Here is an 11,415-nt window from a genome sequence, read left to right as displayed (position 1 = left end):
CTTAACATGCATGTTTCAAAACAGACATGTTGCCTCAACTTCTATTCCCAAGATTCTGTGTTGGTTTCTCTCTGGCCCTTCTGCCTCAATGGTGGCCCCCAGACTCAAGGGTTAAAAGAAGTCGTGGACATAGCCAGCCGGCAGTAGATTCACCCACCACCTCTGCTCGCTTCCCAAGGTCTAGGCTCTGAGAGGTCACTCCCACCCCTTACACAGAACTCCCCCAAGCCCTGAAAGGAGAAAGATGTCCAAGACCTCCAAGAACTTTAGGGGCAGAGTCTGCACTGCGACGCACTTCTCCTCAACACCTGCTGCAGGTAAAGTGATGCAGTGGCTCTGGGCCTGGGCCGCTTATCTGTAGGCTATGCGACCAACCGTGAACATGTTAATGAAGCATCTGGTACCACCTGTGGTTTCCTCCGTCATCATATTGCAGCGAGTGATCTCGCCTGCCTCAGAACGGCCAAGGAGTTTAAACGGGATAATTTATGTCTAGTGTTTAGGACGGTTCTTAGCACATAGGAAACTCTAAATAATATTGACTTTTATTATTTTTATTTTATTTAGTTTCTGGCCCAGAGTCTTTTAAACTCTTGGTAGTTTTTCTTCTGCGGTGGGTTGAATTGTGTCCCCTCCCCTGCCCACCCTGAGAGAGATAGAGCTAATCCTTATCCCCCAGTACCTGTGAATGTGACCTTACTTGGATAGGATCTCTGCAGATGTAATCAGTTCAGGATCTCAAGGTGATATCGTCCTGGATTTAGGGTGGACACTAATCTACTGGACTCGTGTCCTTACAATAAAAAGGACACAAGGAAGAAGGTCACGTGAAAACTGAGGCAGGGATTCGATGCTGCCACAGCCACAGAATTCCTGGAGCCACTAGAAGCTGGAAGGAGGAAGGAAGGATTCTCCCTTAGAACCTCCAGAGGGAGCGCGGCTCCACAGGCACCGTGATTCCAAACTCTGGTCTGCAGGACCGTGAGAGGATCAATGTCTTCTGTTTAAGCCACCCAGTTTGTGATATACTAATATACTTTTCTTTCTGATTGTCCAGAAAACTTACCCAGGCTCACTTTTCCCAGAAGAGTCTGTCCACATTTCTTTCCCTGCCCAGTGGAAACTCCCATTTAGGGAAATTTACCTTGGCGTTAAGAGGAAAAAAATGCGATAATTTAGTTAAGGAGTCTTTCCCTCCGAGCCATTAAAAATGTTCCCTCACACACCTGCATTCGAAATGAAGCCTCCTTAGCGGAACGTGGTCTGAAGATTTTTGAGGCCCTCTTGGGTCTCCTTGGCTGGGCTGGCCCCTTCCGCAGAGGGCATTTCTGCCACGATGCTGACCACACTGAAAGGTCATGAGAGCTCTCTTTGACCTGGCTTTCTTAGCCTGTAGATCAGGCTTGGCACATCAGCATCCTAATAAATGTTTATTGACTTAATAGTTGAGGGAGGGCTTTTTCTGATGGTCCCTACTCCTGGCTACCTCTACCCCAGTCCTAGAAAATTCCATGAGAAATGAAAACATATGTCCACACAAAGACTTGTACATGAATGTTTATAGAAGTTTTCTTTACAACAGCCAAATCTGGAAACAATCTAAATGCCCATCAACAGGTGACTGAATAAACAAACTGGGGTCATATCCATATAATGGACTACGACTAGGCAATATGAAGGACTGATTTACCCACCAGTACTGATGAATCTCAAATCATTACGCTGAATGAAGGAAGCCAGATGCGAAAGAATACATACTGTACGATTCTGTGTACGTGTAATTCTAGAGGATGCAAACTAACCTATAGTGACAGGAAGAAGAGAAGCTGTCTGGAGCCGGGGCCCAGCGGGGACTGACTGCAAAGGGACAGGAGGGGACTCGGGGTTGATGGAAATATTCTGTATCTTGTGGTTGTGGTTATACCAATGTAGCACACACTTGTCAGAACTCATCCAACTGGTACTTTAAATGGGTACACTTTATTGTATGTAAACTATATCTCAATAAAGTAGATTTAAAAGAAATTCTATAAAGCTTTGGATCCTAAATACGGCATCCTCTACTCCAAGAAAAATAGTACATGTGACTTGCATGTGGAGAGGCCTATTTGAGAACTTACTTAGTCCACAAAAATGTACTGAACATCCATCACTGCAGGTACCTGGTTGACCCTGGAGGTGGATAAGGTAAGTTCCACCCTCAGGAGACCCAGGGCTGTAAGAGAACTTGCCAAGTTCTCAAAGAGAAAGGAGCTAGATGAAAATAACACGCCAAGGGCAAAGTATAGGAATTTGCCTCCTCTGTGTTGCCCAACTTGCCTGAGGTGTTTGTTATAGGCACTAAAAACATCTGGGCTCAGTCCCTGACCTACTGAGTCAGAATTGCTGAAAGGGCCTAGGAATCTTTATTTTTAACAAGTGCCCCAGGTACATCTTCAGATCAGGTAAGTTTAGAGAAAGTGCTTGACTGGATCTCCATTTCAGGCATAGGTGGGAATACCTTACAAAGCTAGATGAGATGACTTTGAACTGGAAGGGAGGGTCACCTGCCCACCCTGCCTCTGGCCAATGAGTCCAAGTTCACCAGCGCCTCCTCTCCCTCCAGTCCCAGACCTCGGCCCGTCTGCCAGAAGTGACCCTCTCTAGTTGACTCGGTCCATCCTGGGAAAAACAAAAAACAGACACCTCCCTTCCCCCAATCCCACCATCTTTCAGAAGGTCAAAGGTTTTATTGAAAGGGTCTGCAACGTGGGCCAAACATATTGGTCCTTTGATGAGACAGTGTTTCTGCTCCTGTGGCCTGAGAACTCAGTGCTAACCTAGGAAGCACATTACCCACGCGGCTGGTGGTAGGAAGATGGATGTGAAGGTGGGCTAAATTCCGTCCTGTGCTCACTCAGGCCACAGGGAGACGAGGTCACCATTGCTGTGAGCTCTCACTATTCTGCAGACAGCCATCCTGCTTTCATGGGCAAAGCCCGCTCACCAGGAGGCTGTGTGGTGGCAGTGCGGACACAACATTCAGAAAGGGTTTGTGTCACAGCCAGAGATGACCCAGGACCTTGGGTCAGCAGCTCCACCCCCTCCCAAATCTGGCCGGGTTCCTCCCCAGGATCTGGACCTTTGGCCAAGGACCGGAGCTCAGGTCTGTCCTCTCTTTGAGAACATGCCACGGAGACCATATTTTAAACCCCCCAAATCAGAACACCATGCTTGATAAAAATTTGTTATTTAACGATGCAAAAAGTTCTTTAAATGTATACAAATCAAGTCACAGTTGGTTACATATTGAATAAATTATACTTCTGGAAAAAATGCAGTCAAGGCCGACACTGTCCTGAAAACCCAGTGGTTGTCTGTTTAGGCCAGTGTTTCTAAACGGGGGTGATTTTTGAGCCCCCCCCAAGGGATATCTGGCAATGTTTGGAGACGTTTTGGGTCTTCATAACCTGGAGTAGGGATGTGGGTAGAGGCCAGGATGCTGCTGAATGTCCCACAATCACAGGGCAGCCCCTGAAACAAAGAATTATTTGGCCCCAAATATCAATAGTGTCAAGGCTGAGAAACCCTGGTCTAAGTTCTCCGGGGCTGCACCGGGGTGCACCCCAGGGTGTCAGCCCTGGCACTTGTGTTTCCTCCTACCTACTTTGGTCCTGGCCTTGATGCTGTTGTCAGAGGGGAGAGGCTGGGGACCCCTCAGCTCTCCATTGCATCCTCTTCTGTTGGCAGAAGCAAGGAGATAACTGCCCTTGAAGACGGGCCCAGACACCACGCCAAACACAGGGAGAGACAGGCAGGGTCTCGGGCCAGTATCTCCCATCACAGAAGAGTTTCCAGAGCAGAGACCCCTGCAGCAAGGGAGTAGGAAGGAGCCCTGGATTTTGAGGGAGACGCTTGGGTTCTAGCTCTGCCTGACTCTGCTTCTGACTGGCTCACTTAACCTCTGTGCCTTGGTTTCCTCAGGCCCTCCTCTGGGCACAGGTTCCTGTGCTTGTCTCCTTCACAGGGTTGTTATGGGAGGGTGTGTGCAGATATAGGGGTGACCCAGGTGGCGGCAGGTGCAGGGAGGGTAACTCTGGGCGGAGAGGATGGAGGGTGTAACCTATGAGGGTGCAAACCACCCACCTGGCCGAGATCACAGGGCCTCCGGGAGGAAGGAGGGGGAGTGGCCGGCATCATGGTGCTGGGCCAGTGACGCCTTCCTCCAAGGAAGCTCTTCCCTGCAGCTCTCAGACCGAGGGGGCAGGAACCGTACAGGAGTCTGGAAGTGCGTCCAGGCCACATGTGCTGTAGGAGGTTATCCGGGAAACAGGGGCTGGTAGATGGGCTCCTGGCAGTTGGCCCAAAACAGGCTGATCAGCAGGATGGCCTTGGAAACGAACACATATCCAAAGCCAGTGTTTCGAAAGTCTTTGAATTTTCAGTTGCTTGCGAAGTGGTTTTGCAACCTTTAGATGTCTTTAAGCATTTCTGCCCATCTTTTCAAGGCATTTTAAATCTACTTTTTAATTTCTAATTTTTTATAGCTAAGTATTTCTTCTCTGTGTTGTATGTATTAGCAAAAATTTGGAATAACTGAAATGCCCAACAATAAAGTATTTATTTATTGAAACAGAATTAATATATAACCACAAGTATCTGTGGGAACAAACTAGATGTTCACACACACACACACACACACACACACACACACAGGCATGATAAGGAAACCATAGCAAAGATTATGGATTAAGAGAAATTAGAAAAGTTTTGCAAGCAGGGCAAAATTGATCCAAACTCCAAAATTTCTTAAAACGTGTGTGCGTGTGTGTGTGTGTGTGTGTGTGTGTGTGTGTGTGTTTAGAGGAGACAACGGTGTCTAATGGTCATACGTGGTGTGACTCAATGCTGTAATTCATCTTCTCTCAATTTTATTTTTTTCATCTGTGAAAGGTGGATGTTAATGATAGGATATCAAAGGGACACAGGAACCAGCTGAAAGAGCTCCCAATGGCCAAAACTGCAACAATGTGACAAAATAAATAACACAGTATTGGATTATAACCCAGAGTACAAAATGAATATCCATGAGGTTATACTGATATAAATAAATGATTGAAAAAATAAATAAATTTGAGGAGAATAGATAAATCTACTGTGAAGAACGTCAAATAATTTACATAAATACTCTTCCCTCCAGGAGGAGAGCAGAACTCCCCATTCCTGAAGTGAGGGCCGCGCTCAGCGACTTCTTCCCGACAACTGCAGTGTGAAAAGAGAGTGGAGAACGTTTAGTCTAGTCGAAACCTGGCAAACACTGCCTCGGCTAAGTGATCGAGGTCAATATCATTAGTGATAAGTCATCTTGATAACACGTCCCTTTGATAGGATGTGATGAGAAGGGCGCTTCACAGCTGCGGCTTTCCTCCCCCAAAGGAAGGAATCCTGAGATTCCTTCAATCCTGAGAAACACGAGACAAACCCTGATCAAGGGACAGTCTACAAATACCTGACCAGCACTCCTTAAAGCCGTCAACGTCTTCGAAAACAAGGAAAGTTGGAGAAACCTTCACAGCCAAGAGGAGCCTAGGGAGAGATGATGACTAAATGTAATGTGATATCCTGGATGGGATTCTGGAGCAGAAAAAGGACATTAGGTAAAAACTAAGGAAATCTGAATAAAGTATGGACGGACTTTATTTAGTTAATATTATCGATCAATATTCGTTCATTAGTTGTGACAAATACACGATATTCACGTGACGTGAGATGTTAACAGTAGGGGAGACTGGGTGTGAGCTATCTGGGGAGTTTATGCACATCTCTGCAACTTTTCTATAAATCTATTCTGAAATAAAAAGTTTACTTTAGAAAGTGGATAACAGTGTCTACATTATGTTGTTGCACCCATTAAGGGAATTCATATCAAGCATTTAATACACTGGCATATGGTAAGGGTTTATTATTGCCCCTTCATTATTGCTCTTATTGCTCTAATTTCTAGTTTTCTTATGAAAACAGCAATACATATCCATTACAGAAAAATTTACAGATGAGCCAAAGGAAGACATAAGCCACAGAAGAGCAAAACAGAACACCCACAACCCTACCCTCCCTGAGACAACTACTGGTCACACCTTGCCATGGATCCTTGCAGAGATATAACTAATTGTTTTTTGAGAGAAAAATATCTGCTGTAGTAATTTATGTTAAAATTTAGAACATGTGATCATCGAAAGATCCATTCAGAGAGTGAAAAAACAACCCCCAGGTTGAAAGAAGCTACTTGCCACACAGATATCTAGTATATACAATACAACAGACTGGTATAAATAATATACAGAAAATTCTTACAGATCAGCAAGAAAAGAGCAGAGAAATAAATAGAAAAATGGACAGAAGAAAATGGATAAAAAGGTAATAAGTTTCACCAAAGAGGATAACCGAGCAGCAATTAAACATATGAAAAAAGTGTTTAATTCTCTAGTCTAATTTTTTATAAAACTTGGATCACATGCAGTTTGGTAAGTGGCCATCATTTAAGTAAGGAACATTTCTGTTGTTCCACCTCTTTGCTCTTACAAGTAGTCAAGAGCACAAGTAATGGACTAAATATTAGTTGGGAAGGGAACAAAACCCTGAAAAATTATAAAAACTGGGCAACAGCGCTTAAATATGCACAAAAGGTGCTCAATCGTTCCTCAGAATGATTCTCATCTGAAAAGTTAATGACTGAATTTTCTAGGTCTGTTTTATTAAAATTTAATAGATTAAAAAAATTTTTTTAAGTTAAGAAAAAGAGAAGAGAAGGGAATACGGCAAAATGCTGACAGCGGTTATCTCTTTGGTTTCCTCTGCAGCCTGCTGTGACTGCCAGAGTCCCTACCAGGAGGACATTACTGTAAAGCTGTGGACAAGTGATTGGGTCTAGTCCTTTTCAACCAGTTGCCGTCTTGCCTAAATCACTGGGTTCACTGATTTCTTTCAAGTAAATCTATTTACTATGTAGTGTTCTAAATGCTTCCCAAATAGTTAATGACCTGATGATGTAAATGGGTTTTGTTCATTTTATAGATGAGGAAACTGAGGCCCAGAGAGGCTAAGTTACCCAAGCCTTATGGACCCAGAGGCCAGCTCTTGACCACTGCACCCATGATGCCCCCCAAACACCTCTAGCCAGGTGTTTGGGGGCAAGGAGGCTGGCAAGGAGGCTTTTTGTGCTGGCAAGGAGGCTACAATTGCACTAACCTTCACGATTCCAGGGCCTGGCTTCTAGAAGCCACTGGACTCCAGAAGTCTGCACAGGCCACTTCCTAGTTGTGTGACCTTGGGAAAGTCCCTTTACTCCCCCCAGCCTCAGTTTCCTTATTTGTAAAAGGGGCGTAACTATACCACTTCCTCCTTTCCTACTCCTCAGGGCTGTTGTGAACACAGGTATGTGAAGATGCTTCGGAAACTGTGAAGTGTGCGTGTAGGCAGGAGATCAAAGGAGAGAAGGTGTGTCGTGTGAACAAAGGTGCAGAAACAGGACTGTGTAGGCCATTTCGAGAGTGCTGTGTTCAGGGAACTTTGGTTTCTGAGAAGCGCGACGGGGGTGGGAGGGGGTTTGGAGTTGGTCTTGGAGGGCTCTAATGTCAGACGATGAGTTGGATGAGTTTGGACGCTAGTGACAGCGGGGTGGAAGGGTGGGCTGTGAAGGAGAGTCCACTGCAGGAACCCAGGGCCACGGCAGGGTTGTGTCCAGCCTCTCAGCTGGGCCCTGGGCTCCTAGGTGACTGAGACAGAGCTCCCCAGGACAGGCCCTCTGGGTGGGTGAGGGCTCCAGTGGGGTGTAGGAACTTGCCAGCATATTTTTGTCAATGCCCGTGAGAGGGGAGGATGGTACAGGAGGCAAGCACTACTGCTCTTTCCAGAAGTCCCGGGAAATCAGAGTGCAAGCTTCTTATTTGGTGGCCCCCTCCCAGTTCACCAAAGCCAGCTCATCTGAGCCTCCAACAGTCTGGGAGGGAGGTAGTCTCTTCTCTCCCCCGCCCTCAGTCTGCTCTTTCTAACGTCCCTGGTGCTCCCCTTGCCAATCATTTACATTCTCCTCCTTGACACTCTTGCCGGTATTTTACACTATACTAACCTCTCCCTTGCTCTGAAAAAGTTCTTTTTCTGCCAGGACTGCACCCCTTCTTGGCCAGCCCTTTAACTGATTCTTCTTGGGTCACTTTGCTGGTTTCCTATCTTCTTTTCCACACCCTCCAGATTCTCTTCTTGGACTCCTTCTTTTCTTTTTTTTAAATAACTTCTCCCTTAGTGGCCTCATCAGCTACAGTGTGAACCCCACTGTGTACTGATGTGTCCCAAATCTTCAGCCCCTGTATTTCCAACTAAAGTCCTGTCACGACTAAAACTAAACTTATTTCTGCCCACGCCCACTGCCTCTTCTCTCACTTAATGTCCTCAGGACCAGATAGGGTTCTGTTGTCAAAGCTGTTGAAATGCACCTGGCTGGCTTAAGCAGAGAGGGGTTTACTGGAAGGATGAAGCAACTCACCAACTTGAAGTGAAGCCTCAAAATCCAGGCTCAGAAATGACGGAGGCCGGAGCAGCTCTGGGGAGCTGAGTGGTGGGTGTAGGTGAATGGCTCCTTCAGGGCATGAAGACTGGAGAATCTAGAATGAGAATGTTACCTACCATATTGCCAAGGGTGAAGGGGTATGGGTGAGGGATGGACTGGGAGTTTGGGATGAACAGATACAAACTATTACATATAGAATGGATAAACAACAAGGTCCTACTGTATAGCACAGGGAACTATATTCAATATCCTGTGATAACCCATAATGGAAAAGAATTTGAAAAAGAATATATATATGTGTAACTGAATCACTTTGCTGCACAGTGGAAACTAACACAACATTGTAAAACAACTGCACTTTAATAAAACAAAATTTTAAAAAAAAGGACTGTTGCTTACCACGCAGTGTTGGTTGAAGCTTAAATCAACTGTATGCGTAAGGAAGCTGAGACCCGAAAAGGATGATTCAACTCCTCTGCCTCCATTCTTTCTGCCCTTACGCTCAAGATTAGAATTCTAGGAAGAAAGCATTTAACATGTTCTTGGCTGGGGATGGAGCGCCTTCACTGAAACTCTTCCCACCAAACTTTACCAATGGCAATGATTCTTTCCCCTAAAACTCAATTGGGGTTCTGAACCTGAAAAAGAGGAGTGGACCCAGGACGTGCAAAATCACAAATGTCTACCATATTCCTGCCCAGAGACATCCTAAACTCCAGCCTCTTTCCTACTCCACTTCTCCCAAATATCCTTTGAATAATTTCCCTGCCTTCACAACTGGTCTTCTTGCTACTCTTCCTCACTCCCAGATCTTCCCACCCTACCAGCAATCATTGTCTAAAACACAAATCTGATCAGTCCAGAACGTTTCCTGCTAAAAACCATTTATGGCTTCCCATTGCCCTTAGATAACGTTTTTGCTGTTGTTTTTGTTTTGGTTTGGTTTTGGGGGGGAGTCTGTGGAGTTTTTTGGGTCTCATTTCAACTTTTATTACCCTCATCATATGCAGGGTGTGTAGACAAAAGCTTTTTATCAGCTAACTATATTGAAAAGATAAACACTGTAATAGTTCATGTGATCCAAAATGGGCAAAGGCAAAAGACAAGCTTCCTCTCAATAAGAAAAGTTTCAGACCTAGGAAAAGGACAATACTAATTTTAAAAAACTGTATTTACTTAGAGGCATTCAGATTGTCAACAAAATTGCTGCAACTTTTTTTATTTTTTTTTTGCAATTACAGAGTGGTATTCGGTTAACAGAACAACAATTACTTCGTATATAAGCTGCATCAGAGACAACTGAAGATGAAAAAACTATCCCCATACATGACTCATTTGTATTGTGTACCAGCAAGAACCTACTTTAAATTTCCATGCCATGGGCTTCCCTGGTGGCGCAGTGGTTGAGAGTCTGCCTGCCGATGCAGGGGACACGGGTTCGTGCCCCGGTCCGGGAGGATTCCGCATGCCGCGGAGCGGCTGGGCCCGTGAGCCATGGCCGCTGAGCCTGCGCGTCCGGAGCCTGTGCTCCGCAATGGGAGAGGCCACAACAGTGCGAGGCCCGCGTACCGAAAAAAAAAAAAAATTTCCATGCCAATTTACATCCCAACGCTGTATCACGCAAGGTTAGCAGCCATTGAAAATACCACCAGGACAGGGTTAGCTAGAGACACATTCAGCAGCATAACTATACAGAAAAAGACACTGTATGGTTTTAAAACAAATCTTACACAGCCTTACATTTCAATTTTTTCTTAAAAAGGAGTGAGTTGTGTACAGGGGTGTTAAATGCTTTACAGACAAGACAAGAAAAAAAAACTTAGAAAGAACCAACTTATTCATCATCATCTTCTTCATCTTTCTCCTCCTCCCCCTTTTCATCTTTCTCATCTTCCTTCTTTTTCTTGCTTTTTTCAGCCTTGATGACTCTCTTTTTCTCTACATCAGCTTTTCTTTAGCTCAGTAGACAGCAATATCCTTTCTATATTTTCCCTTCAGCCTTCTTTTATAAGGCTGCTCGCTTGTCATCTGCTGCAGTGTTATTCCACATCTCTCCCAGGTTCTTTGCAACACCACCAATGGATAGACCCAGGTGTTCTCCTTTGATTTTTTGAGTGAAACTCAGAACAAAATAAGAAAAAGGCCAAAGGAAGCCTCTTGGGTACATTGGGATCCTTGAACTTCTTTTTTGTTTCCCCTTTATAAGAGATACAGGTTTTCATGTCTCTTTTACAATGGGCCTTGTCCACCTTCACCATGTCTTCAAATTTTCCTTTCTCCTTGTAGACATAGTCCATAGAAAACTCCAAGAAGCTGACTGAAGCATTTGGGTGCTTCTTCTTGTGCTTCTCCCAGCAAGTTTGCGCAAAGGATGCATATGACGACATTTTGCCTCTCAGTTTCTTAGGCTCTCCTTGCCCGTGTTTAATTATTTTTCCTCAGCGAGGCTCAGAGTTACCTAGTACCTGTTTGGCTCTCACTTGCCCTGGTGCTGTCTCTGTGGAGCTCAGTGTCCTGCAATGGCTGTCTAGATAAAGTTATTAACAGGGTTTACAGGACCCTTTCCAAACTTTACCTTTCTACAAAGCTTCATTTCCACCACTGCAGCCCCGCTGCTCCTCAGATATGCCCTTTGTGCCTTTGTACTTGTGCTTCCCCTCTCCTGGGAGTCCCTTTTCACATCCTCTATCTCTCAGGATTCCATACATATTCATCTTCCAAAGATGGACTCAGATGTCATCTCCTCATGGAACCCTGTGGAACAAGGTAGGATGAATTGGTTATTCCCTCTTTTGTAGTCTCATCACACTCAATATGGAAATAGATTATAGTCCTGGGCCTGTTTTATTACTGCATTTGTTTACAAGTCT

The 11,415-nt window shown here is 45.0% G+C and overlaps 1 pseudogene across 1 annotated transcript; it reads right to left on the bottom strand.

Annotated features, from left to right (window-relative positions):
* Positions 1-10,379: 10,379 nt before the first annotated feature.
* Positions 10,380-10,956, bottom strand: LOC307177772 (high mobility group protein B1-like; annotated as a pseudogene). The gene has a single exon. The product of its transcript is annotated as a high mobility group protein B1-like (transcript).
* Between the last annotated feature and the right edge of the window lie 459 nt (positions 10,957-11,415).

The sequence above is a fragment of the Stenella coeruleoalba genome (assembly GCF_951394435.1).
Source record: "Stenella coeruleoalba genome assembly, chromosome: 19".
NCBI classification, from domain to species: Eukaryota; Metazoa; Chordata; class Mammalia; order Artiodactyla; family Delphinidae; genus Stenella; species Stenella coeruleoalba.
Note: the sequence above shows the minus strand (reverse complement) of the source record. Positions and strands in the feature narration are given on the sequence as shown.